General features: G+C 30.2%; 1 protein-coding gene and 2 long non-coding RNA genes across 10 annotated transcripts in view; 1 reads left to right on the top strand and 2 right to left on the bottom strand.

Annotated features, from left to right (window-relative positions):
* LOC109174961 overlaps window positions 1-9,520 on the bottom strand; it is a 14,238-nt gene extending 4,718 nt beyond the window's left edge. For 2 of the 8 annotated variants that reach the window (XM_019324203.1, XM_019324211.1), the window contains exons 1-4: window positions 9,454-9,519; window positions 2,254-2,436; window positions 861-956; window positions 705-768 (exon numbers count right to left, since the gene is read on the bottom strand). The gene's annotated coding sequence lies outside the window, so the exon portion shown is untranslated. Of the gene's footprint in view, window positions 1-704; window positions 769-860; window positions 957-2,253; window positions 2,437-8,828; window positions 8,988-9,453 lie in introns of all 8 variants that reach the window. The other 6 variants (XM_019324204.1, XM_019324207.1, XM_019324208.1 and 3 more) reach the window with 6 other exon arrangements.
* LOC109174963 lies at window positions 7,465-27,619 on the top strand. The gene is made up of 3 exons (XR_002053219.1): window positions 7,465-7,584; window positions 9,864-9,874; window positions 27,605-27,619. It is a non-coding gene; the product is annotated as an uncharacterized LOC109174963 (long non-coding RNA).
* Window positions 27,298-27,813, bottom strand: LOC109174962. The gene is made up of 3 exons (XR_002053218.1): window positions 27,721-27,813; window positions 27,437-27,499; window positions 27,298-27,343 (listed from the first exon to the last, which is right to left on the bottom strand). It is a non-coding gene; the product is annotated as an uncharacterized LOC109174962 (long non-coding RNA).

Raw genomic sequence — 27,813 nt, 5'->3', positions numbered from 1 at the left:
AAATAGAAAGTCATTAAGAGCCATTAATTTTATCCCAAAAAAGGAACAGATATTTTCTTTACTCATGAACTATACAATAAATACAAATAAAATGCAAAATTAAATGAAAAGGTGGAAAACACTGGGAAAAAAAATACTTATTATTTTTAGACCTTTGACAAGAAAAGAATTAAAATGCAAAACTTGAAGCCAATTGAGTCTGGATAAAAAAATAAAAAAAAAAAGAAAAGAACAAAACTAAAGAGCATTGACCAGAAAATAGACAAATGAACTTGAATTTCCCTAAAGAAAAATAAATACGATGCAAATAAATGCACTGCAAAAACCAACTGCTTCAAATTCATCCCCGCCCCCTCCCCTCAAAAAAGAAAGTTAATTTACCCCAATTGATAAATTCTCAGGAAAGAATGAGAAATAACAATACAAACTGAAGAAGGAAACGCAAATGCAAAAAAAAATTGTGTGTAAAAGGTGGATTCTTACGATGCAAAATAAATACGATGCAAATAAATGCACTGCAAAAACCAACTGCTTCAAATTCATCCCCGCCCCCTCCCCTCAAAAAAGAAAGTTAATTTACCCCAATTGATAAATTCTCAGGAAAGAATGAGAAATAACACTACAAACTGAAGAAGGAAACGCAAATGCAAAAAAATTTTGTGTGTAAAAGGTGGATTCTTAACAAGCTTTGAACAAGCCATTACCTAATGAAAAATTCCGCAGGCGACACCATCACAATCAAACTCTACGATTACTTCACGATTCCCACTACCCAAGTCATGTTTCACAAGAATAAGAGTGAGTACAGCTATACAACGATGTCATACATACATATATACTCACAAGAATTATATACGTACACGTAAACAAATAGTGCTTTGGAAGGAATTGGGAACGCAAGGCATGTGAAGGATGTTGGGACTGAGGGAATTGATTTGTTGTTTTGTACGCAAAGTCTGTAAAAAAGGATAGATAAAGAAAGAAAGAAAGAAATATACATATACATAAATAAATACACACACACACATATTATATATATAGATACTGGTTCAAATGCGGGCAGTGCTTCCCGTGCAGCGTGCGTGGAGTCACCATTAGGTATGCATAAATGCATCACCCAGCGTTTGGAAATGCACCACAATAAAATGCACCAATGCACCACACACCAAAAAATGCACTACACCGCACCACACCTAATGATGCATTTCTGAACACTTTGTGGTGCATTTATGTGTACCTAATGGTGAATGACCGCACAGCCGCACACACGCACCAAATAAGATACATGACATATATAAACAAGTGTTATATGATACATTATGCAATGCCACAACACGTGAATAAAGGAAGGGAGGAAGGGAGAAAGTGAAAAAGTGAGAGGGGTGGGGAAGAGTATGGGACCAAGGACCAGGTTGGAAGTTTGTACCTAGGTTCTAAAACAAGCATTTCGTGATGTTTAATTCAAAGAGGAAGAGACTAAGGGCCCATTTACTTCACTTCTCCAGTTTTGCAAATCCAAACTCAATTTTTGGGAATTATAATCACAATTCACAAATTCAATATACTATTGGAAATACTTTAAAAAGTTACAATAACACTAATATTTTGAGTGAATTTTTTAGACCAAATATTCAAAATATTTTTGGATATGTTTAGTTGAGTGAAATATCTATAAAACATACACGGTTAACCACAATCAACTAGCTTCCCAACTTAGCCAATAGCTAATTTTACCAAACACTTTTAACCACAATCAACTAGCTTAACAGCTCTCAACTTTCAACTTCTAACTTATAGCTTTTCAGCTTTCAACTAGGCTTGCCGAATAGAGTCTTCAATTTATCTAGAAAAGTGGGTCATATCTCCAATTAGTAAAACTATCCTAAGATTCACAAGATTGTAAGTCAGCAAAGCTTGAGATGAGCACAAGATGTAGATCATATAATAACAAAGAAATGCGTAGGAAAGCAAGGCCCAATCTCCAATTCTCCATATTTATCATACAAATTGACTAGAACTAGTCTCAGTAGATATCAGTTGAAAATTTGAGATGATGATTTTACAGAAGAGTTACAAGGAAAATTGAAGAGGTAAACTTGAGAGACCTAATTTTAAAATGGCAAAGGGTGAAAAACTGAACCATATCTATGTTAGCAAAAGCAGTTCAATATAAAACAACCTGTTTTAGCATTGAACAGTATTGAATCTATTGATTGTAATACAAGGAAGTAAATGACAAGATATAGTGCATACCTTAAGTTAGGATCAGTCAGATCTTTGTGTTCTTTATTATACTTTAACGGAGTCCGTTACAGAGTTCTCACGAAGATACGTCAAAAACAAGGAACTTAGTGAGAATGCTTTTCATGTTCGCCTATTAATACAGTATCTCCTAAGAGCTGTCAATTTGTCATCCATTTAATGTCATCTCAAAATCTGTTTAAAAGAAAAAGTTTCTCTCCAGTCACATAAATTATACAATCAACATAAAAATACCAACTAACAAAAAAAAAAAAAACAAAAAACAAAAAAAAACAAAAGCAGTTAAAGTGCATAAAAAGGCACCACAATCATGCAAAATAGTCTAGTTCTGATATTAACAAATAACACGGTTAATGGTTGCTTAAGTGCGATAGATTATACAATCTGCTTGAACAAACCTTTGGTTTCAAAAGGTTGATCAATTTCAATGAATATTGAAGACTCAAGTGTTGTTTTATAGGCTAAGTATTAATTTTTTAAGATTGATTTTTTATTCCTTGTGATAAACCTCAATGATTAATTCATAATGTGTTTTGCTAAAATGCCAAAATATTTTTTTGCATCTAAAATTGCCAACGTAGTATTAAAACCAACCCAGTCAAACAATTCAATAGGAGCCTTGACTGAAGCTCCTTATCCTTTTGATTTTCACGTTGCAAAATTTTTCGTAAGTGCTCAATGTTATATTTTGAAAGGATATATATTATTAATAGAAATTTCATGTATATAACAATGGCTCAAAAATACCCTTAATATAGCGATTACATGGCACTAAATGATTCAAACTATAATGACAATAAACTAATTAGAACTCTAACAACATAGATCATACAATCCTAATCTAATACTCTAATACCCCACCTAATCCGACTATCCAAGCATGTAAAGCATATAAAAGATTGTAAATGAATCATTTTCAGAAACTGCTTGATCCAAGTGTAACAAATAAATGAAAGATTGTCAAATAGTTTGCCTTCATAGTTCCAATTTGTTTACCTTAGACATACCATTATTCTCATCCTATGAGAACATAAAAGAGCGATATTACTCAAACCAATGAATAAGAAAATTCAACCCTAGAAAAAAAACAATTGAAAAAGGTAAAATAAGAATGTTAAAGGCTTCAAGAAAAAAATGAAAGAGTCTAAAAATTCCTCAATGATCTATTAAAAAAATGCATGACAACATAAGCTCACTCATGAAATAAAGAGGAAGAGTTTGATATTAAAAACAACAAATGTTGAGATACATTAGTTATTGCCATCAATGGAACTATTGCATAAGAAATTAAGAAAAATAACATTTAAAAAAAAAAAAATAGAAAGAAAAGATATGTTTGGCAAACAGCTCATTGCAATCACCGTCAAGGAAGAAGTATGTTGATCTAACCCAAAGTCAAACTTGTTCTTGATACCAGAATATAAGGAAATGACACTTTTGGTCCCTCAATTATAGAGGTATAGTCAACTCAATCTCTCAATTGTTGGCATCTCGACTATTGATCCTTAGGTTAGCACCAAAGTGGCACATTTGATCGCCTAGTGACAAAATTATTAATACCAATGTTAAAATCAAGAAACCCTAATTTCTCAAAGTAATTATTGTAATTTCACACGAGTCTACCATCTACCATATTTCAATTGACGCTTAACCTACATGCAAGAATGAAACTAATTTGTTTACACAGTATGGTTTATGAATGATTTCACCAATAATTGCTACATGAACATTCCCGCCTATGACGTGATGGAATCTAGTCGAGTCCCTGACAAGAACCGGATGCCTTCTAACTAGTGATACGTGTTGCAAGCTTGGAGATTCTTGAATACTGCAGCACAACTATTGTTTTGTGTTGATATCAAACCGAACGCAATGGCTAATCTTTCACTGTGGACAAGAAGTTGTTCCTTTCTCTTTGGTAAAGTATTTATTATTCAATATCATCCTCCTTAGAATTTGTTCTCATTACTCCTACCATGAAATGCAAACTCCTTTAACTTGTGTTATATTTCTTCCATTTAGGGATGATGCTGCCACCAACTATAAACCAGTGAACTTTACCCTAGAAAGTACTCCACTGATCCAGCTGCAACCAACCTCCTTCAAATTTCTTTCAGCCATCATCCTTTGAATGTTAGCAGCTCCGTCCCTATTTCCAAATGAAGTATCTAAGTTGAACATTCGAATATAAGCTGCAGTGTCATTCAGGTATACTAGTGGGAGCTTCTGAGCTGAAATTTTAGCAAACTTGAAATTATGGTGAATTGAGCACCTACCCAATAGACTTTTCCAGCTTGTTGCGTTAGGTTCAAATGGTATTGTTTCAATCAAATCAAGTGCTTCACCTAACAAACCCAGCTTGAGAACAAACATCTACCATGCAGTCATAATGGTCAATAATTGGCTCTACACCATACTCACTGCCCATCATTTCCAAGTACTCTTCAGCCACTTTGATTAGACCAGAATGACTACAAGTAAAAAACAGCAGTAAATGTAATAGTATTTGCCTTACACTTGCCATCATCATTCTAAAAAGTCTTAGGGCTTCAAAAGCATCACCCTGTTAAGCAGATCCAGGAATCATTGCAATCCAGATCATAGTGTCAGGGCTGACCAGTGGTAATGGAAGCAGGGAGTTACCAGATTTGCTTTACCAGTTGGGAAAATGGTATTGAAGTAGTAGACCAGTGTGAAATTACAATAATAACCCTGAGAAATTAGGATTTCTTGCTTCTAATGTTGGTTTTTAATGATTCCATCACTTGGGGGTCAAATGTGTCACTTTGGTTACAAGGACTAAGATTGAAGGCACCAACAAATGAGGGGCTAAGGCAACTATACCCTCATAAATGAGGAACCAAAAGTGTCATTTTCCCTAAAATATGTCATGATTGAAAAAACCATTTATATAGAGATTAAATAACATTGAATAATATTCAAACTATAAGAACTTTATAACTAGAATTCTAAAGAATAGGATAGATAGTCATACTCTAATACTCAAACACATTCAAATGATGAGCATGGCTAAAGTTTTGCTAAACCTCAAATTGTGTCTCTTATTCTTTCCTCAGCTAGAAGGTTAGAATACTTGGTCCATAAGTCCATCCATAGGCCAAAGTGTTGGGCACAACTAAAGGGTTAGTTAGACCTCCAACTGTCTCTCCCTCAAGTCTAATTTCTAATAGACTATTTTGTACCTAGTGCTTGATCAAAGTACCTCACTAGGAACTCCACCCGAGTCACTCCAACCGACTATTTCTTAAATTGGTTTTGCAACATTTTTAGAGAGTCAGATTTTCAATCAATTATATTGCGCTACTGGAAGTCCAACCGAACACTCCAACCAAGTTAGTGTTTTATTTTGATCAACAGCTACAGTCTATATTAGAGCTCTTTTCATGCTTTATAAGTTAAGTTACATGGTTGGACCTTCAACCAAGCCTCCGAAAGAGTTTTGTCGGTCTTGAAGCTATTGCCTAGATTACTCAAACAAATGTTATACCCTGATCCCCCCCACTCCCCACCTCCCCGGCCTGACTAGATTCACTTGGCCTTATCTTAACCCCAAATGGAAAGCTTCCTAAGTAATTAAGATGAAAGTGATATGCATAGAGTCCATGGCAAAGCAGCTGAACTCAAACTAGAATAACACCACAAATTTCAGAGGAAACCTTCATGAGTTCATATTAGTCCAAACAAAAAAATTTCATTCTTAAACTGGAACTCAGGTAGAAAATACACAGACAAACCAAAACCACAAGAATGTATATTTATGTCAAAATATAGTAAAACCCTATTGCAACCCCATCATAGACCTAGGGTCCTAGGCTTAGCCCATTGTGTACCTATATAAGCATGACGTTAGTACCAGAATGTATATATTACAGATTTACTGTATTATCACATTACTAGTATAATCAATAGGAGCTTCTTCAAAGACTTTTACTGCAATGTTCTTTTGCCAAAAAATAAAAAATAAAAAAATAAAAATAAAAAAAGGGGGGGAAGGGGAGGGGGAGCATTTTTGTCACACGCCACTTTTTTCCTTCTACTCCCAACCTAGTTGATATGACCAAAATACCCCTAATTCTTTCTTTGTTTAGAAAGAGGCATTATAGTAAAAAAAAAACATTTGAAAATTTTCCTATAATCAATATATTCCATTTTTTCTAGCTTTCATATATTAGTTTCCACCTCATTCAAGTGGTAGATATTCACCACCTGCCAAATCTTCAATTGTTCAATTTAAACATGGTATCAAAGCCCTAAAGCTTAATCTATTTTCAAATTTTTCAGTAAGAAGCCTTGGGTATTTTCCTGTGAGTCACATCTTCCTTAAACATTTCACAATTCTCTGTTAGCCGCTTGGAAAAACTAATAGCCACTACTATGTTTGGAACCTCGTCGTAACCTCATGATGGGAGTATTGCCATTGGAGTTCCTCCCATTGCCCCACATATTGCCTAAGAAATTGGGTCATCCTATGGATTTTCATGTCAATCTCTCATTTTGGTGATTGCTTGTCGACACTACCCTCATTGAGTGTTCCTCTCTCCCTTTAATGACCTAATTTGTAAAGTTGGCACCACATGCTATCATCGACTAGTGAGCCAATACCCTATTTTCTCCTTTCAACATGATAGCCCAAAGGAAGCCCTTCACTATTTCAACCTTCACCTTTACCAGTCTTGACAAAGGAAAAACTCTCTTTTTGACAACGTGTCCTAGAGTGCATTGAATTGGACCCTCCCCTTAAAACGAAAGCTTTTAACACCACCAATATCATTGACAACCAGGTGAACTCAAAGTGGACCGAACAAGCTTGGGATTGGATCCTCCCCCTCAAAAAGAAGCTTGGATGCCACCAATACCACGGGTAGACACCCGGGTGAATACAAGGTGAACTGAACAAGCTCTAATACCAAGTTAGAATCTAAGATTGGGCCAAGCTCACTCAACTGGGTTGTAATGCGCATGGCCAAACCACACTAAAAGATTAAATCGAATCAATTAGCTAGTCTAAACCATTGAGTTATAAACCCATATATTTCTCTCTTATTGAGTTATAAATCCAATCAATTAGCTTTCGTTTCAGGGGAGGGTCCGGTCCAATTTCAAATGGTGAACCGGTTAGATTCAAAATGGACGGGTTGTCCAGTTGGGGGGGTGTTAAGAGTCCCACATTGAAAAAATAAGAGAGAATATATGGGTTTATAAGACCATGAGTTAGACTAGCTAATTTGTTGGATTCAATCTTTTAGTGTGGTTTGGCCCATGTGCATTATAGCCTAATTGAGTGACCCTAGCCCAATCTTAGTTTATAACATATATGTAACTTAGGTGAGGAGAAAGTGAAAAAGAAAATCATAAACATATATTAGATATTGGCAAGATGGTAAGAAGCAAATGGTATCAAAACAAAGCATTTATCACATTTTCTTATTAATTTTGTATATAGAAAAGTTGTGACTTCATCTATTTATTGCATAGTTATATACGAAAATGAATGGTAGGGAAGTCATTAAGATGCAATTATTCATAGCCAAGATCTATCCAAAAGCAAAAGATTTTTTTCCTTCGCTCTTTTAAATCATACAATCAAAACAAATAAAATCCTAATTAATAATAAGGGAGCAGTGGTGGGGGAGGAACAAAACTAAAACAGCAAATGGAAAAAGATAAAATTGACCATAAAATTATACAAGTGAACTTGTGAGTTCCTAAATAGAAATTAAATACTCCATAGATGTTAAAATAAATGCAGTGCAAAATACCAACCACTGTATAATCATCCCCACATCCACCTCAAAAAAGATGCAAAATTATAGGTGCCCAAAACCATCCAAGCCACATTCGACAGACTAAAAAATGCAAGTTTCTCTATTTTTAAATATTCAGTGGTTTTAATGTTTAAAAGCAAAAAAGATACAGAGAAGCTTATGGTTTAATAATTTAGAGAGTCAAAAGCAAACCACATCCTCTGCTATATATGCATTCAAGTATACATATTCACTCTCACACACACACACACACACACACACACACACACATATATATATATATATATATATGATTTTTTGACTTATTTAATTCAATAAATTTTCTTGTGTTATTTTTTAATTTTCAACATTTAGGTTAGTATTAACTATTTAGTTGGGTTTGGTACTCATGAACATTATACCAAGCCATAAATTAAAAAATATAAATATAAAAAATAAAAAAGTGCAGACAAAGGATCGAAAAATATCGTTAAAACATATTTTGTAAATCAACAATAAGATATTTGTTATTTGTCCAAAGATAATAAAATTTTATGTTAACAGCTTAGTTTCTTTCAAAAACTAATATAAGCATGTTATATATTACTAACTATTAAACCACCAAACCGATGAAACTAAACTGCTCATTTGTTTGGGAGTGTTGTAATGTGTTCTTGTAATTTGTTGTACCAGGCTTACTTGTTTATTGTAATAGAGTGCTCATACTTCATTCAGCTCAAAAAGTTAAAGAATAACAAAAGAAGTAGTCCATAGTTGAAACTGCCAGATGAACACCCCTACCTAAAATTGAAAACTGGGATGCAATAAAGTGAACAGCTTGGTAATAATTCTTTGAAACTGTAACAGAATTATCAAACCCCAGATCCATTTTCCAGCAAATACCAACACCAAACTAGAAAATAACACCACAAACTCCAAGGAGAGACCTTCACATCAATCCTGGCAAAGCAATGCAAAAGGCGCAATCACTAACCTCTCATGAACAGAAACCAAGACAGGAAATACACGAACAAACAAAAACCGGGACAATGTATTTAAAAATAAAGAATAAATCTTTAACAAGTCATCTCTATACCGCAAATTCCCAATGCGATCCCCACCAAAATCAAACTCCACAAACACAAACACTCCCCCATTACTCAGTCGTGTTTCGCAAGCATAAAAAGGGGACCAATACAGCACCATATTTATACACGCACATATACACAAACATCTAACGAGCACTGCAAATATGCATACATAAATATGCAAGAATTGAGGCCAAGGAAGTGGGACTGGGAAATGGGTCTTGGAGTTTCAAATGCATAACAAGGCAAGACCAAGGAAAGCTAATAGATACCCCACACATAGACACAAATACTGTATGCATATGTTACCATATATAGGAAGAGAGGCAAGTATTTACCTGGGTTCTAAACGAGCAGATGCTTGATGTTTCATGGTGTCGAATTAGGAGGGGGGAGGGGTAGTGGGGGGTGGGGGGGTGGGCTAACCAAAATAAGAGGAAAAATGTGAGACTTCAGACTATCTTATTCTCGCTAGTCGTTGCGTGCCGAGGTACGGGCAATGTGCGGGGGGGGGGGGGGGGGGTTGGGGGCTGTTATTATATTATACTGTGTACTTGTATGGTATGCTATCTTCTACGTCTTTTGTTCTTTTTAATTAACGACTTTAATTCAAAAATTTTAGTTTTATTTGGAACATTTACTGGACGTTTGGTTGGGAGGATAGAATTTAAATTACATAAAATTGTAATTCCGTTGAGTTTGGTAGGAATGAAATTATAATTTCATCTTACTAAACACTCCATTACAGAATTATAACACGTTTGATTCAAGCTTCATATACATATACACACAGAGAGCTTGCTCACTTGCCGCAAAAAGCAAGTCTTAAGTAAGATTTTTCATCCACTAATATTTATATACTGTGAGATAATTAATATTTGAATATATACCTATATATTTTTTATATTTCCATACTTTCCACATTTCATTTTCTTTTTTTTTTTTAGTTTTATTTTATTCTTTACATATTTTATTTCCTACCAAATATATTTTTATTCCTCTAAATTCATTCAGTTAACTAAACATGCTATTAGAGTTTTAAAGTATTTTGTATAATTTTGAATCTTATTTGTTAACATTATATTCATTAATATTTTAAAAATTGATTATAAATAAATTGAAAATACTTGCTAACTAAATTATAAAATATCTCAATTGTTTTTTTTTTTTCTTTCCCATATTAACTTATAATGTGGGGAATTGGGGATTAAAAAAATTATTTTTATTGTTGTTTGTGAATTAGTCAATATAATCCCACTAAGAATTTAAATAAAAAAAAAACAATAATGTCACATCAAGTGATCAAGTTTGATGAGGAGAATATAACAAATTCTTATGATGGAAAGGATATATTTATATATAGTAAAACTTGTATAAAAAAATATTAGACATGATATTATAGAATAATTTGAGAGAGATAAAGGGGTGGTATTTGGTCCATTTAATAGAAAGTAAATTGCTATTTATATACAAATAACAAATTTGCCATAATTTTACAATCTTTTATATTTATTCTTTCCAAATCTTTTATATTTATTATTCACTAATAAAATGATCATGAAATTGTAAAAATGTCTACAATGTTATATGAACCTGATATTATTTAACCTAACTGACTTATAAGAGCCCGTGTAAGATATATATCTAAATTATGTATGCATTATTTATGCTTTACCTCATGTTAAAATTAGTGTATTTCTTAATTTTTTTTTCATCTAAAAAATATACTTACACTACTAAATATTCTGTTAGTTAAGTATGAACTACCAAACGTACATATACCTTAATACATTAATTTTCAAAATAATTTACTTAATTAAATAATTATATTAAACCAAATATGTTTTACTATAACATTTAATATTTACCTCAACAAACATATCTTTAAACACACACATTTATTTATAATAATAATAATTAAATCTTATTAATATAAACGTAAAAACTAAGTTAATATTCAATTATTTTAATATAATATGGATTATGTGGTCTGTGTTATTTGTTTATTTATTATATTTTGAATCATTTTAATATTAAGTATCAATGTTACATTGAGTATTTATTTTGGTGCATCGTACATATAAATTCAATGTGCTAAAATATAACCATGTGCATTATTACAATGTGATGTACGACACATGTATTCTGCGGTCTTATTAATGTCGTTTTACCATACACATGTATTCTGCGGTCTGAAAATTATTTAAAAGAATACTTACTAATAAAAAATAATTTTAAAATATTTTTTAATCACTCATAACATGTATAAATCTTATATTTTTAAAAAAATACTATTTGATAAATATCATAAATTAATTAGTACAATATCATTTATATTTATAAATTATAATAATTAAAAAATTAAAAAATGTAAACCAATGATTTCAAAATGAAATTAATATACAGTTACAACTTAGACATAAATATAGCATGATTAGATTTACTTTAATTAGTTTTAATTTCGTTAATAAAATGACTTTTCTTTATCAGTTTTTTTATGGGAGGGCTAAGAGAGTGTTTGGATTGCTGAAAAATATTTTAAAATAAAAATACATACTAATAAAAATAATTTTAAAATATTTGTTAACCCTCATAACATGTGTAAATGTTATATTTTTTAAAAAATACAATTTGATAAATATCATAATTTCTGTTTATAATAGTTAAAGAAAAAATAAATAATTCAAAAATGTGAACCAATGATTTCAAAATGAAATTAATATACAGTTACAAATAAATGTAACATGATTAGATTTACTTTAATTAGTTTTAATTTTCTTAATGAAATGACTTTTATTTTTCAATTTTTTATTAGAGACCAAGAGAGTGTTTGGGTTGCTGGAAAATATTTTAAAAATAAAAATACTTACTAATAAAAAGCAATTTTAAAATATTTTTTAATCCCTAAACCTGAGAAAATTTTATATTTAAAAAAAATATAATTTGATATATTGTTAGGAATAAATTGTAATAGATTTTGATATGCCATATTGTAAATCGTAGATTCCCAATTTTATTTTGGTTAGACTAGTCGAGTCATAGACCAAGAAAGGGAAAAATAAATTCATTAGTTGAGGAAATGGATGAAGAAGATATAAAGCCTAAAATCAAGAATTTGCCTAGAGAAAATGGCAAACAAAAGAGGAAGATGTATGCATATGAAAATATGTATACAAGTTATGAAGACTATCATCCGAAGAAGAAATTTCTCAAATATCCAAGAAGAAATCTCTCAAGAAATCAAGAAGAAATCCCTCAAGAAATCCCGAAGAAAAAAGAACGTGACTTGAAGTTTGCATGAAGCTATCTTGAAGATCAAGCATCTATAGAAAGAAAGGAGTACACCAAGTGAAACAAAATGATAACCAAAAGGCTGTACGGATGAGTTGGAAGAAGCTTGAAATATTATATGCAAGATTCACAGGTTTGAATCTCACATCCCACATATTTTAAAGAAGCCGAAGGGAAGCAATTTGCAAAGTCAAATGGGATGAGATTTCCAAGTTGACTATGGGATGAAGTTTCTTAAGGATGAAGTTCACGCATCTCACCCTTGGGGCAGAAGTTTCAATTTGATGTGAAGGGATGAAGAGTTCACGCATCTCACCCTTGGGGCAGAAGTTTCAATTTGATGGGATGAGATTTGCAAAGGGTTTCAATTCAAGGGATGAAGTTTCAATTCCAAATCTGGGGCCTTGGGGTAGAAGTTTCAATTTGATGGGATGAGATTTGCAAAGGGTTTCAATTCAAGGGATGGAGTTTCAATTCCAAATCTGGGGCATGAGATTTGCAAAGGGTTTCAATTCAAGGGGCCTTGGGGCAGAAGTTTCAATTTGATGGGATGAGATTTGCAAAGGGTTTCAATTCAAGGGATGGAGTTTCAATTCCAAATCTGGGGCATGAGATTTGCAAAGGGTTTCAATTCAAGGGATGGAGTTTCAATTCCAAATCTGGGGCAGAAGTTTCAATTTGATGGGATGAGATTTGCAAAGGGCTTCAATTCAAGGGATGAAGTTTCAATTCCAAATCAAGTAAGGGATAAGATTTCAATTGCAAAATCAAGGAAGGGATGAGATTTCACTTCCAAATATAGTAAGGGATGAAGTTTACATGGGAAGAGATTTAAGGGATGAGATTTCAATTGCAAAATCAAGGAAGGGATGAGTGAAGGATGAAGTTTACATGGGAAGAGATTTCCCAAGTCAATTAAGAAGATGAAGTCTGGAAGCAGTAGACAGACCCAGACGTGAAGTACAGAGGAAAATACAAGAAGAAGTTGCAGAAGCAAAAATACAAGTCTAAACTAGTAAGGGATTAAAGAAGTTGCAGAAGCAAAAATACAGGTCTAAACTAGTAAGGGATTAAATTGGAGATTATACTTTGAAAATAAAAATCCCAAGAGGCGTGATCTACACCAGATGAAGATTTTTGGGACGCCATTTTTGCAAGAACTTCTACCTCAACTTGCAGAGAATCTCTAACATATCTGCAACGTTATCTTATCCTCTGAAAAGGCTATACAGCTAGATGAAAATTAAAAAATGAGAACGTTTCTTTCCAACGGACGAATTCTCATTACCAGCTATAAAAGGATGAAGATTGAAGCAGTGGAAAAGCAGGGGCGAAAAAAGAGAAGCAAAATAGCAAGAAGCGAAAATAACAGAGCTAAACAGAGCATACAAAACTCAAAAAAAGCTTTCCATCTCAAGAGCTTAAATTGATATATTCTTTGTGAGATAAACACTCAGAGTGATACAGAGCTTACAAAAGAAATATTCAAGAGTGTTAGAATCTTCATCAATTACAAGAGACTGAGCGCATCAACGAAGATCATCTACAGAGTCTCAAAGTTGGAAGCAAGGCAAAACTTGTTTTGGAGCAAAACAAGGGAAATGAGGAAAGTAACATGGAGTTGTGAAATCCTGGATTGTCACATGGAGTTGTGAGATCCGAAGCAGCAGTGTCGGAAGACATTGGGCGTGATTAGTGCGGGCTTTGTGATCAAAGCACTAGATCACGGGATACGTTTCTACCGGATAGTAGAAGACGGGGGGAAAGTAACGCGGAGTCGTGAAATCCAGGGAAAGTAACGCGGCGACGTGAAACCCGAAGCAGCAGTGTTGGTGACACTGGGCGTGATTAGTGTGGGCTTGGTGATCAAAGCACTAGATCACGGAAATTCATTGTATCTTGGAACCAAGAAGTGGTGGATATAGTGAATTGCTCTTGGAGATAAGAGCAAGTGGAGTAGGAGGATTACACCACCTCGCGAACCACTATAAATTGTCTTGTGTTCTTTACTGCTTTCTTTACTTACTGCTCTTGCTTGCTTCTCACGAGAATAATCTTGACACAATCTACACACACACGGTATCGTTTATTTTATTTTCGCTGTGCACCATACTCTAACAATCTAGTTAAGAGTTTTGGTTTATCTCTGGCTTAGCAATTGTGGTTCTGTGCTAAAAAGTTTGAAAGTCTATTCACCCCCCCCCCCCCCCCTCCCCCTCTCTAGACTTTCACTTTACCTCTTTTGGGACCAACATATATATCATAAATTAATAATTGGAATATCATTTATGTTTACAATGAGAATAATTAAAGAAAAAATAAATAATTCAAACATGTGAACTAATGATTTCAAAATGAAATTAAAATACAGTTACAAATAAATATAGCATAATTAGATTTACTTTAATAGGTTTTAATTTCCTTAGTGAAATGACTTTAATAAAAGTAAAATCATCCTTTACAACATTTCAGCCCAAATTAATATGGGTTAGTAAAAAATTAATAAAGCGTAATTGGTAACAAGATTTTATATGAAAATTAACTAATATATCTAATGAATTGTTGCCACAAATTAAAGTCAATATGTACATAAAAATGGAAAATGGTTACCAAATTTTGAGAATAATTAAATTGTTATAATTGTGAAAATAATGGATACAAATTATGCGTAACAAATAAGAAAATTCGTTTGAAATTCTGCATAATTTTATAAAGAAATAATAATTTATTAATTATTATTTACACTAATTTATTAATTATTATTTACACCAATTTATAAGCTTTATTTACTATACTAATAAAAGTAAAATCCTCATCTTCCACATTCCTGCCCAAATTAATATTTTTTTGAAAATACTGCCCAAATTAATATGAATATTAATTAATTGGTAAAAAAAAAACTAATAAAGCTTAATTGGTAACAAAATTTTATATGAAAATTAACTAATAACTAATGAATTTTTATCACAAAATAAAGTTAATATGTACTTAAAAATGGAAAATAGTTATCAAATTCGGAGAATAATTAAATCATTATAATTGTGAGAATAACGCAAACAAATTTTGCGTAATAAATGAAAAAATCCATTTGAAATTCTATGTAATTTTATAAGGAAATAATAATTTATTAATTATTATTGACACCAATCTATATCCATACTATTAATAAAAGTAAAATCTTCAATTAAAATGTCTTTCACCCTTCTGATACGATATTGCCCTTCAAGTTCTAACAAAAACAATTCACGTTGATGCTCTCATATGCCATGACTATCAACAAAAGTCAGGCTCAAACAATAACTCACATTGAGTTATTACTGAAAAAATCAGTCTTTAGTCACGGTTAATTGTATGTGACTTTTTCCCGAGTCACCCATCTTGATGGTCTGATGATTTTAACTCTAGATGAGGATGGATAAAATTCTGTTACTACTACCAATGTCGTCTACAAAGAGATTTTCAATAATGTATAATTCAAGCCATTGATATTATGTTTTTTTATATATATACAAAGATGACAAAATTGCTATATATCTACATAGAAAATATATCTTCCGTATAAATAATTTCTATAACTGAGTTGTAAGACAACGAGCTAATTAGGCCACTTAATACAAATTATAAACACAGATATATAAATCCTCTAAAGTTGCAGCACCGAATGCGTATATCTACACATTAGCTATTAATTGGGTAATTATTTACTCGAATTCAAGCATTGATAACATCAGAAAACATAATCGGTGCAACTCAATTCTTCAATTGTATTATATAATATTCGATGTTATAATTTATACAATTGTATATAGATCTAAATATTTTAAAATATTATAACAAATTCATTTCGTGCAACGCACGTGCACAAATATTAGTATACAAAAAGGTAAAATTGAAAAGAAAGTGTAAAGGAACAACACTAATAACATAAACAACAAACATTTGATACAACTTATACTATCAACTAGTTTTACACACGCATTGCGCGAATGAGTTAATGCCCATTGTTTATGATTAAATAAATATTTGAAAGTATATCAATGCAAGATTATATATGAGAAGTTCATACATTAGTAACTTAATGTCAAATTTATTTATGTAAATATGTAACTTATAGTACATGAATACAATGTAATATAGGAGATTCATTATAATTGTTACTACATTTTTTTAAAATAGTAATCAAGTATTTTTGTTGCAAATGTTTCTAATATATTTAATGAATGCACATATATACAAGATCAATTAATGAATACCAGTCCTTTAGGTGTTTTGCACAGTGTTCATTTAGTTCAACCATTATTGTTGAATAAATTATTATGGATAAAGAAATTTCTAATTTAAGGAATTTAGATGAAGTAGTAAAAATTTAAAATTTTTAATAATAATGTAACCCAAAGATATTGGACGATTGGTAAATATGATGTAACCCAAAGATCAAAATGATAAAGAAAGTGTTTGGTTATTCAACAGTTTGAAGCAACAATTTATTCCAAGCCACTGAAAATACAAACATTGCAATTTACAATATTTTCACTTAGCGTTTTTGAGAATGATTTCTCCAAAACACCTCTATATTTTTTTTTTTTGTTAAAGAAACAATTAAAACTGTAGAGTCATTTCGACTCCTTGGATAACAAGAGCTAGTTTCGCTGGTTCACTGCTTACCCATCAACGGATGGGTAAGGTTATTATTAAATTGGAGCCTTAAGGCTCCTTTTATTGGAGAATCAAGGCTCCCATGCCACTTTTCCCATCGATGTAGGAAAAATGGCAAAACTAATGGGAGTCGAACGTTCGGCTCCCCATATATTTTATTTATTTATTTATTTTAAATTTTATTTCTTTTATTATATTACTATTATTATTTTTATTTTAAAACAATTATTATTATTATTATTATTATTATTATTATTATTATTATTATTATTATTATTACACGCGCATTGCGTGAATGAGATAATGTCCAATGTTTTTTTTTTTTTTAAATAAGTACTTTAAAGTATAGCAAGGCAAGATTATATTGTAATTGTTCATGCACAGATAATTGAATGTTAAATTTACGTATTTAAATAGACAATTCTAAGTTTACAAATGCAAGATAATATATTCAAGATTAATTATAATTGTCAATAAAATAATTGTATAGGTATGGTTGAAACCAAATACGGGACATAAGGGAAAGCAAATAAAAATTAGGGTATAAAATATTAAATATATACTAATATTGAAGAGCTAACCGCTGATTGTCAAACAAGGACATTGCGAGATAGTTTCCAACTTCAATTTGGTGTGTGATTTGAATACTCTTTTTGTCAATAAATTCCCCAATAGTTAATATGATTGACTTAATTATATATATATATATATATATATATATATATATATATTTTAAACAATTATTATTATTATTATTATTATTATTATTATTATTATTATTATTATTATTATTATTATTATTATTATTATTATTATTATTATTATATTTATACCCTTAGGTCATTTTACATGTTAATCTAAATAGCTAATTTTTTCAAATATCTTTTTACCAACCGTTGATATAATTCGCTGGTCAAATTCGCTAATATAATTCGCTAACGCTAACCGCTAACTGCTGATTGTCAAAAAAGGACATTGCGAGGTAGTTCTCACTTCAATTTGTTGTGTGATTTGAATACTCTCTTTGTCAACAAATCCCTCAAGTAATTACTATGATTGACTTTATTAATTATATTTTTTTTAATTTTTTCATGGTATTAATAAAATACTTGGTAAATTAAAATATATCATTATTTTGTATTGTAACTTTGATATTTAATTAAAAAATAGTGCACAAAAAAGATAATAGACAATGTAGTGAATATAATCAATTGATGAATTTGAATGTAAAGAATTTTTACATTGGAGAAATATAAAGACAATATAACTAATAAAATTATTTCTCTTAATTAATTTATTGATAATGAATAATTTTTTTTAATAAAGACATTGTAGGGACAATGTAGCGAATAAAATTAAAGTCAATATGTACATAAAAATGGAAAATGGTTACCAAATTTGAGAATAATTAAATTGTTATAATTGTGAAAATAATGGATACAAATTATGCGTAACAAATAAGAAAATTCGTTTGAAATTCTGCATAATTTTATAAAGAAATAATAATTATTAATTATATTTACACTAATTTATTAATTATTATTTACACCAATTTATAAGCTTTATTTACTATACTAATAAAAGTAAATCCTCATCTTCCACATTCCTGCCCAAATTAATATTTTTTTGAAAATACTGGCCCAAATTAATATGAATATTAATTAATTGGTAAAAAAAAACTAATAAAGCTTAATTGGTAACAAAATTTTATATGAAAATTAACTAATAACTAATGAATTTTTATCACAAAATAAAGTTAATATGTACTCTAAAAAATGGAAAATAGTTTATCAAATTCGGAGAATAATTAAATCATTATAATTGTGAGAATAACGCAAACAAATTTTGCGTATAAATGAAAAAATCCATTTGAAATTCTATGTAATTTTATAAGGAAATAATAATTTATTAATTATTATTGACACCAATCTATATCCATACTAATTAATAAAAGTAAAATCTTCAATTAAAATGTCTTTCACCCTTCTGATACGATATTGCACTTCAAGTTCTAACAAAAACAATTCACGTTGATGCTCTCATATGCCATGACTATCACAAAAGTCAGGCTCAAACAATAACTCACATTGAGTTATTACTGAAAAAATCAGTCTTTAGTCACGGTTAATTGTATGTGACTTTTTCCCTGAGTCACCCATCTTGATGGTCTGATGATTTTAACTCTAGATGAGGATGGATAAAATTCTGTTACTACTTACCAATGTCGTCTACAAAGAGATTTTCAATAATGTATAAATTCAAGCCATTGATATTATGTTTTTTTATATATATACAAAGATGACAAAATTGCTATATATCTACATAGAAAATATATCTTCCGTATAAATAATTTCTATAACTGAGTTGTAAGACAACGAGCTAATTAGGCCACTTAATACAAATTATAAACACAGATATATAAATCCTCTAAAGTTGCAGCACCGAATGCGTATATCTACACATTAGCTATTAATTGGGTAATTATTTACTCGAATTCAAGCATTGATAACATCAGAAAACATAATCGGTGCAACTCAATTCTTCAATTGTATTATATAATATTCGATGTTATAATTTATACAATTGTATATAGATCTAAATATTTTAAAATATTATAACAAATTCATTTCGTGCAACGCACGTGCACAAATATTAGTATACAAAAAGGTAAAATTGAAAAGAAAGTGTAAAGGAACAACACTAATAACATAAACAACAAACATTTGATACAACTTATACTATCAACTAGTTTTACACACGCATTGCGCGAATGAGTTAATGCCCATTGTTTATGATTAAATAAATATTTGAAAGTATATCAATGCAAGATTATATATGAGAAGTTCATACATTAGTAACTTAATGTCAAATTTATTTATGTAAATATGTAATTATAGTACATGAATACAATGTAATATAGGAGATTCATTATAATTGTTACTACATTTTTTTAAAATAGTAATCAAGTATTTTTGTTGCAAATGTTTCTAATATATTTAATGAATGCACATATATACAAGATCAATTAATGAATACCAGTCCTTTAGGTGTTTTGGCACAGTGTTCATTTAGTTCAACCATTATTGTTGAATAAATTATTATGGATAAAGAAATTTCTAATTTAAGGAATTTAGATGAAGTAGTAAAAATTTAAAATTTTTAATAATAATGTAACCCAAAGATATTGGACGATTGGTAAATATGATGTAACCCAAAGATCAAAATGATAAAGAAAGTGTTTGGTTATTCAACAGTTTGAAGCAACAATTTATTCCAAGCCACTGAAAATACAAACATTGCAATTTACAATATTTTCACTTAGCGTTTTTGAGAATGATTTCTCCAAACACCTCTATATTTTTTTTTTTTGTTAAAGAAACAATTAAAACTGTAGAGTCATTTCGACTCCTTGGATAACAAGAGCTAGTTTCGCTGGTTCACTGCTTACCCATCAACGGATGGGTAAGGTTATTATTAAATTGGAGCCTTAAGGCTCCTTTTATTGGAGAATCAAGGCTCCCATGCCACTTTTCCCATCGATGTAGGAAAAATGGCAAAACTAATGGGAGTCGAACGTTCGGCTCCCCATATATTTTATTTATTTATTTATTTTAAATTTTATTTCTTTTATTATATTACTATTATTATTTTTATTTTAAAACAATTATTATTATTATTATTATTATTATTATTATTATTATTATTATTATTATTATTACACGCGCATTGCGTGAATGAGATAATGTCCAATGTTTTTTTTTTTTTTAAATAAGTACTTTAAAGTATAGCAAGGCAAGATTATATTGTAATTGTTCATGGCACAGATAATTGAATGTTAAATTTACGTATTTAAATAGACAATTCTAAGTTTACAAATGCAAGATAATATATTCAAGATTAATTATAATTGTCAATAAAATAATTGTATAGGTATGGTTGAAACCAAATACGGGACATAAGGGAAAGCAAATAAAAATTAGGGTATAAAATATTAAATATATACTAATATTGAAGAGCTAACCGCTGATTGTCAAACAAGGACATTGCGAGATAGTTTCCAACTTCAATTTGGTGTGTGATTTGAATACTCTTTTTGTCAATAAATTCCCAATAGTTAATATGATTGACTTAATTATATATATATATATATATATATATATATATATATATTTTAAACAATTATTATTATTATTATTATTATTATTATTATTATTATTATTATTATTATTATTATTATTATTATTATTATTATTATTATTATATTTATACCCTTAGGTCATTTTACATGTTAATCTAAATAGCTAATTTTTTCAAATATCTTTTTACCAACCGTTGATATAATTCGCTGGTCAAATTCGCTAATATAATTCGCTAACGCTAACCGCTAACTGCTGATTGTCAAAAAAGGACATTGCGAGGTAGTTCTCACTTCAATTTGTTGTGTGATTTGAATACTCTCTTTGTCAACAAATCCCTCAAGTAATTACTATGATTGACTTTATTAATTATATTTTTTTTAATTTTTTCATGGTATTAATAAAATACTTGGTAAATTAAAATATATCATTATTTTGTATTGTAACTTTGATATTTAATTAAAAAATAGTGCACAAAAAAGATAATAGACAATGTAGTGAATATAATCAATTGATGAATTTGAATGTAAAGAATTTTTACATTGGAGAAATATAAAGACAATATAACTAATAAAATTATTTCTCTTAATTAATTTATTGATAATGAATAATTTTTTTTAATAAAGACATTGTAGGGACAATGTAGCGAATATAATCAATTAATGAATTTGAATGTAAATAATTTTTATATTGGAGAAAAATAAATACAATATAACTAATGAAATTATTTCTCTTATTTAATTTATTGATAATGAATAATTTTTTTTGAATAAAGACATTGTAGACACATAATTCAGATGATATAAAAGATGTTGCCTCTTCGATTGATTGGGTCATCTTTGATTTCATTAAACGATCTGTGAATCGTGCTGCCCATAAATTAGTTCGGGATGCCGTTTCGGTGTCAGATTGCGGAAGTGGTTCGACACTCCTCTTTATCTTATTCCGATTCTTTTCTCAGATTTAATGAATTAATCACTGTTCTTCAAAAAAAAAAAAAAAAAACATCATTTTTGTGTATTTTTTCTCCATTTAACATTAAAATAAGTAAAAACACATAAAGCTGAGCTATTTAGGGAAGGATTTTGATATAAAGAATGTTTAAAAAATACCTAATTTTTTCCTTTAAATTTAAAATCTTCTTGAGACAAGTAACAAAGCGTATTTTTTTCTCCATTTAACATTAAAATAAGTAAAAACACATAAAGCTAAGCTAGTTAAGGAAGGATTTTGATATAAAGAATGTTTTGTAAAAATACCTAATTTTTTCCTTTAAATTTAAAATTTTCCTGAGACAAGTAACAAGGCCCAATATAGTAGAGAGCAGTCGTTATATCATAAACCGCAGTGCATGTGCACCGCGGTCAAAAACGGCGCCGTTTCTTTAAGTAAAGAAACGGCCCGCCGTTATAGTTAACGGAGTCCGCTTGTTTGGTGTATTAAACACCAACTGACACTACGGTATATCTAAACCGACATTGCAGTTATATCAAAATGATACTGTAGTTATAGTGAAATGAAACTGCAGTGTATATAAAATGAAATTGAATAACATTTCACATATTTGAGTGTATATTGTACAATAAAGCTGTAATTATATCAAAATGATCATGTAGTAGTGTTTTAATGAAACTATGGTGTATATAAAATAAAATTAAATAACATTTTCACATATTTGAGTCTATAAATATCGAATGAAACTATAGTTATATCGAAATGAAACTGTAGTTGTGTTGAACTGAAACTGCAGTGTATACAAAATGACACTGAATAACATGGTTACTTTTTGCAAAAAGGTACGAAACGGCGAAAAACAAACACCGTTTCTTTTCATTTAAAAAAAGGACGCGCGGTGCATGATTGATCATGCACCGTTGTGCATGATATAATTTGCCAGTAAAGAGTAATGTGTTCATTGTTAGTGTAATGTGACCAGAGGGCAAGCCAAGCCATTTGTGACAACCCAAAATATTTTTTCCAAATTCAGTTTCCGAAAATAAATTATTTTTATTCCTACTATGATTTAGCCCAATTTTTTTTTTTTTTAATTCTTTAAGTCCAATGATTATGTTAGAGCCAAAATAATTCTAAGCCAATATTTCTTTGTCCAATCCACATTTTATCTCTAGACTAGCTCAATTACCACTTGTAATCCAAACCCAACATACATAGCCCAAATGAATTTATTCCTAAAATTTAGCCCAAAAACCATTTTGGCAACCATATCCCCCTCTCTACAGATATTTTCCTTACGTGTATGTTTGTAATCTGTATACATACATTAGTCGTGGACACGCGTTTTGCGCAAAACGTCATGCTCAACAATGAAGTGTATTCTAAATTTTAAATAATAATGTATATAATTTTTAATAATTGTTATTTGGTATATAACAAAATAAAAGAACACATAAATATTATTATTATTATTATTATTATTATTATAATATTAGGAATAAGGGTCAAATAGGCCATCGACCTGCACATGATAATACAATTAGGCCACTGAATTCAAAGAACCAACAATTGAGTTGTAATCTTGAGTTGTATATAATCTATTGAACTTAATTATGGCTCCTATTATCATTATTATTATTATTATTATTATTATTATTATTATTATTATTACAAATAATATGTTTATTTTCAGGAAAACGAACTAAACAGAAAAAATGCAATTTATTAGTTTTCAACCAAACAGAAAAGATAGTTTGACATCAATCATTATTGTGTGGACCATATTTTGTATACTGTAAAATAATGTACATTTAGTACAAAAATAATGTACATTATATTCAGGGGTTATACATTATTTTTGTACTGAGTGTACATTATATTGTATAATGTACTTTCAGTACAAATATGATGTACATTTAATATATTAAAATGTACTTTTTTGTTATGGTCCACGTAACATTGTGTGGACCATGGTCCACACAATAATTCATTCAGCCAAACACTAGAAAATTAAAATATTTTTCGAAAACTGAGCTATTTCTTAAAAAGCATTTTTCATAAAACATTTTTCAGGTTTCCAGATGAACCCTTAATAGAATTTGTTAATGATGGATTAAAACTACCACCTTACACATAATTAAAAGTGAAAATTTATATAGAGTAATAATTGAGTAGGCAATATATTTAATTAATGTACTAAAATCGTTTTTTGGTTCGTTTTGTTTTGTTTTTGTTTTATTCAAAGAAGAGAGCGTAAACGGTTAAAACTCCAATTCCAAACAAGTGAAACAACAAGACAAGTCCATAGGGACGACACCAACCATCGTTATGCTGTGGAACCATGCCCACCTTGTAAGGTGGACATTGTTCCAAACGACGACGTTTTCATGTGGTTGAGTAATGGTGTCGTTAGTGACACCGTTAACATCCATAATTTCTATACTGTAGATTAATAATTTTTATACTGTAGATTCATAATTTAAATACAGTAGATTCATAATTTCTAAACTGTGCGATTGCGAAGAGAGAAACGTCGTTAACAACAAGTGAAATATATATATTTTTAATTAGAACGACGTCGTTTTCAACGAACACGACGCCGTTGTGGAACTATGCCAACCTTACAAGGTGGACACGGTTCCATAGCATAATTTGCCCGACACCAACCCTATTATAGTGCACTTAGATCCCCGATTGTGGCATCCCGGTTATCCATTTAAATGGATGGTCATAGGTTCGACCTCCGGTGGTGGGGCTTAGATTCTTTGTGTTGAAAATATTTGAGAAAGTATAAAAAAGATACTACCTTGTAAAGAATTATGAGTATTTCAAAAAAAAAAAAAACTTAATTTTGGTATCAAACTAAAACAAATCAGCTTGGAAAAAAAAAGGAGAGGTTTTACATGAATTAACTTTACTTCTACTCACTTGATTATATTGGTATTTAAACTTTTGATCATTAAATATTAATTTAATAACTTTTGATTTTTCAATTTTTTAAAATAATCAAATCCAGTTCAAAATACTCTTGTATGATCGAAGTGAAGCAAAATTTGGTAAAAGTGACTAAGTGAAAACTCATAATTAGACCTTTTAAATCAAATTTACAATTTAAAAAATCTGAGAGACCAAACACAATTCATAACAGGTGAAAGTTGAAATTAATAGCTAATGTTAAAACGCAATGAGTCTCCCTCACTTTGAGAGGTTGTTCATACACTGGCGCGTAAAACTTAATTTCGAGTTATTGTTCTCAAACATTACCTATGTGACCAACTAAGCTGTCTATGCGAGCCGTAACATATATTTATATTTATATTTTATGGATGACTATTGAGAGTATTGACTAATGAGTCAATTAGAATATTGGATTGACTTTAACCAAGTTTGAAAAATAAAAACTACAATGATAAATGTACTTGGAGGGTGTAAATTTTGTCACATCTCTTAATTTTATTGGAGAATTAAAAAAATGCTAATATTGTCTCACTTTTGTGAATTATTAGAGCACGTTATTGTAAAAGAGAGTAAAAAATGAATTAAAATTAAAAATGAACCACAATAATATTTAAAATAAACGTATATCAAGATCTATCTTACTACGTTAACTCTGGTTCACGGTATAAATATGGTAAAAGGTAAAAGGAAAAATGTTACTCCGTATTATGCAAAGAAAAGTGATAGTTTTCTTAAGGTGAGGCCCATTAGAGATGGGTCGGTCCAGGTTTAGTTGGATCCAATTTACTAAATGGGCTTTATCGAGGCAATAAAATTGGGGGTTCATTTTCAGTAAATAGTAAATGAAGAATAAACAGAAAGAAGCCAATCGTTATATCCTACACCACGGCGCACATAGCACTGTGCGCCGCGCGCCTCCCAAAACGACGTAGTGTTGGGAGGCGCGATAAGAAGTTGCTGAGATTATGTGTATTTATTCACAACGTTATGTGTATTTGTTCACAACGTTATGTGTATTGATTCATACAGTTATGTGTATTTTTATACAATTATGTACATTCTTTTTATACAATTATGTACATCCGAATCAGAAAATTTGTGTGTATTATGTTAAAAGTTGATGTGTATTATGTTAAAAGTTTATGTTTATTATGTATTATGTTAGATTATGTGTATTATCTTTTAAAAAGAGTATGTATATTTTGTTATATAATTATGTACATTCATGTATAACATTATGTGTATTCTAGTATAACATTATGTACATTCTTGAACAGCGGTTTTTTTTTTTTTTAAGAAAAAACTATTGCCATTCACTGGGGCGGGAAATTTAAAAAAAAAATAATAATTAAAACGACGTCGTTTTACATCTGGGCGCATAGTGCAACGCGCGCCGTGGTGTAGGATATAAATTGCCGAAAGAAGCCTTAAAGTTTACGAAGGAAAGCTAGTCTGGCAAATTATACTATAGACCATGATCTATATTGCAATGTGGATCACTGATAAATATTTATTTGGAATAAGAGTTAAATAAATTTTTTAATTATAGATCAAAGTACCACGGCTGGAAATCTCCGTCCAACATTCATTGGACGGAAAACGCGATATATTGGTCGGAAACGAGGTTTCCGTCCAACATACCGACCAAATTGAACGTTCGGAAAAACGCTTGTCGGAAATTTCGTCCAACTCCACTTTTTGGTCGGAAATTCCGTCCAACATATAAAATTGGACAGAAATTCCAGACAATAACCCACCATTCTTAAAACGTGGGAATTTTCGTCCAAATACATGTTTTGGTCGGAAATTCCGTCTAACTACGTGCGTTGGACAGAAAAATCACATATTATATTTTGTTATTTTCCTTCCAACTGTTGGTAGGAAAATTATAAATCATATGGAATGTTTTTATTATTTTTATATTACCATAATTTTATTTATACATATTGTTAATAAATTATATGTCATCAACGTAACAAATTATTGAACACACTAAATTTCAAATTAAAAATATATTTAAACATAAAAAATATTTACAACAAAAATAGTCATGTTCATAATGCTTCCAACAATAGACTATAAATACCATACAACAAAAATATATACTACTTAAGTATGCTCGATGCACACAAATAAGCCTTCAAATCCGGCACTTCTTCTATGACTGTGATCAATGCAACATCCGCAGCCTTCTACTTCAATGACTTTGATCAAGTGTAGATGATGGGTATACCTGCAAATGCAACTAATTTAAGATGATGGCTTTGATCAAATAAACATTTTTCTCATGCATTTCTAAAGTGATTTCTAGCAAAAATGACCTTACTTTCTTGATGGTATAGATGAATGTAAGTTCTGCAAAACTTTCTACACTTCTCCACCACTGTTTCTAGTTAATCACATGTGTTGAGTGTATTAAGACAAATGGAATATCACATAGTCAAATGCACATATATTGAGTGTATTAAGCCAAATAATAAACATCAGAACTGAGTTTTTAAGTTTAAAATATAGTGATGAACAATTATTAGTTGTACAATAAACCATTTGCCAAGTGTGTACATCAGTAAATATTCATCCTAATTTCAAAAATAGAACACAAATTCATACCGTGTTCTCGCCAAGAAGAGCTCTGAGAGTTGCTAATGATCAAAAGTCAAGCAGTTGTCCCTAGCTTTCTCAATCCTAGCTCTTGCTGTCTCA

Source organism: Ipomoea nil, unplaced genomic scaffold (assembly GCF_001879475.1).
Source record: "Ipomoea nil cultivar Tokyo-kokei standard unplaced genomic scaffold, Asagao_1.1 scaffold0679, whole genome shotgun sequence".
Lineage (NCBI taxonomy): Eukaryota > Viridiplantae > Streptophyta > Magnoliopsida > Solanales > Convolvulaceae > Ipomoea > Ipomoea nil.
This window is presented reverse-complemented; position numbering and strand designations above follow the sequence as displayed.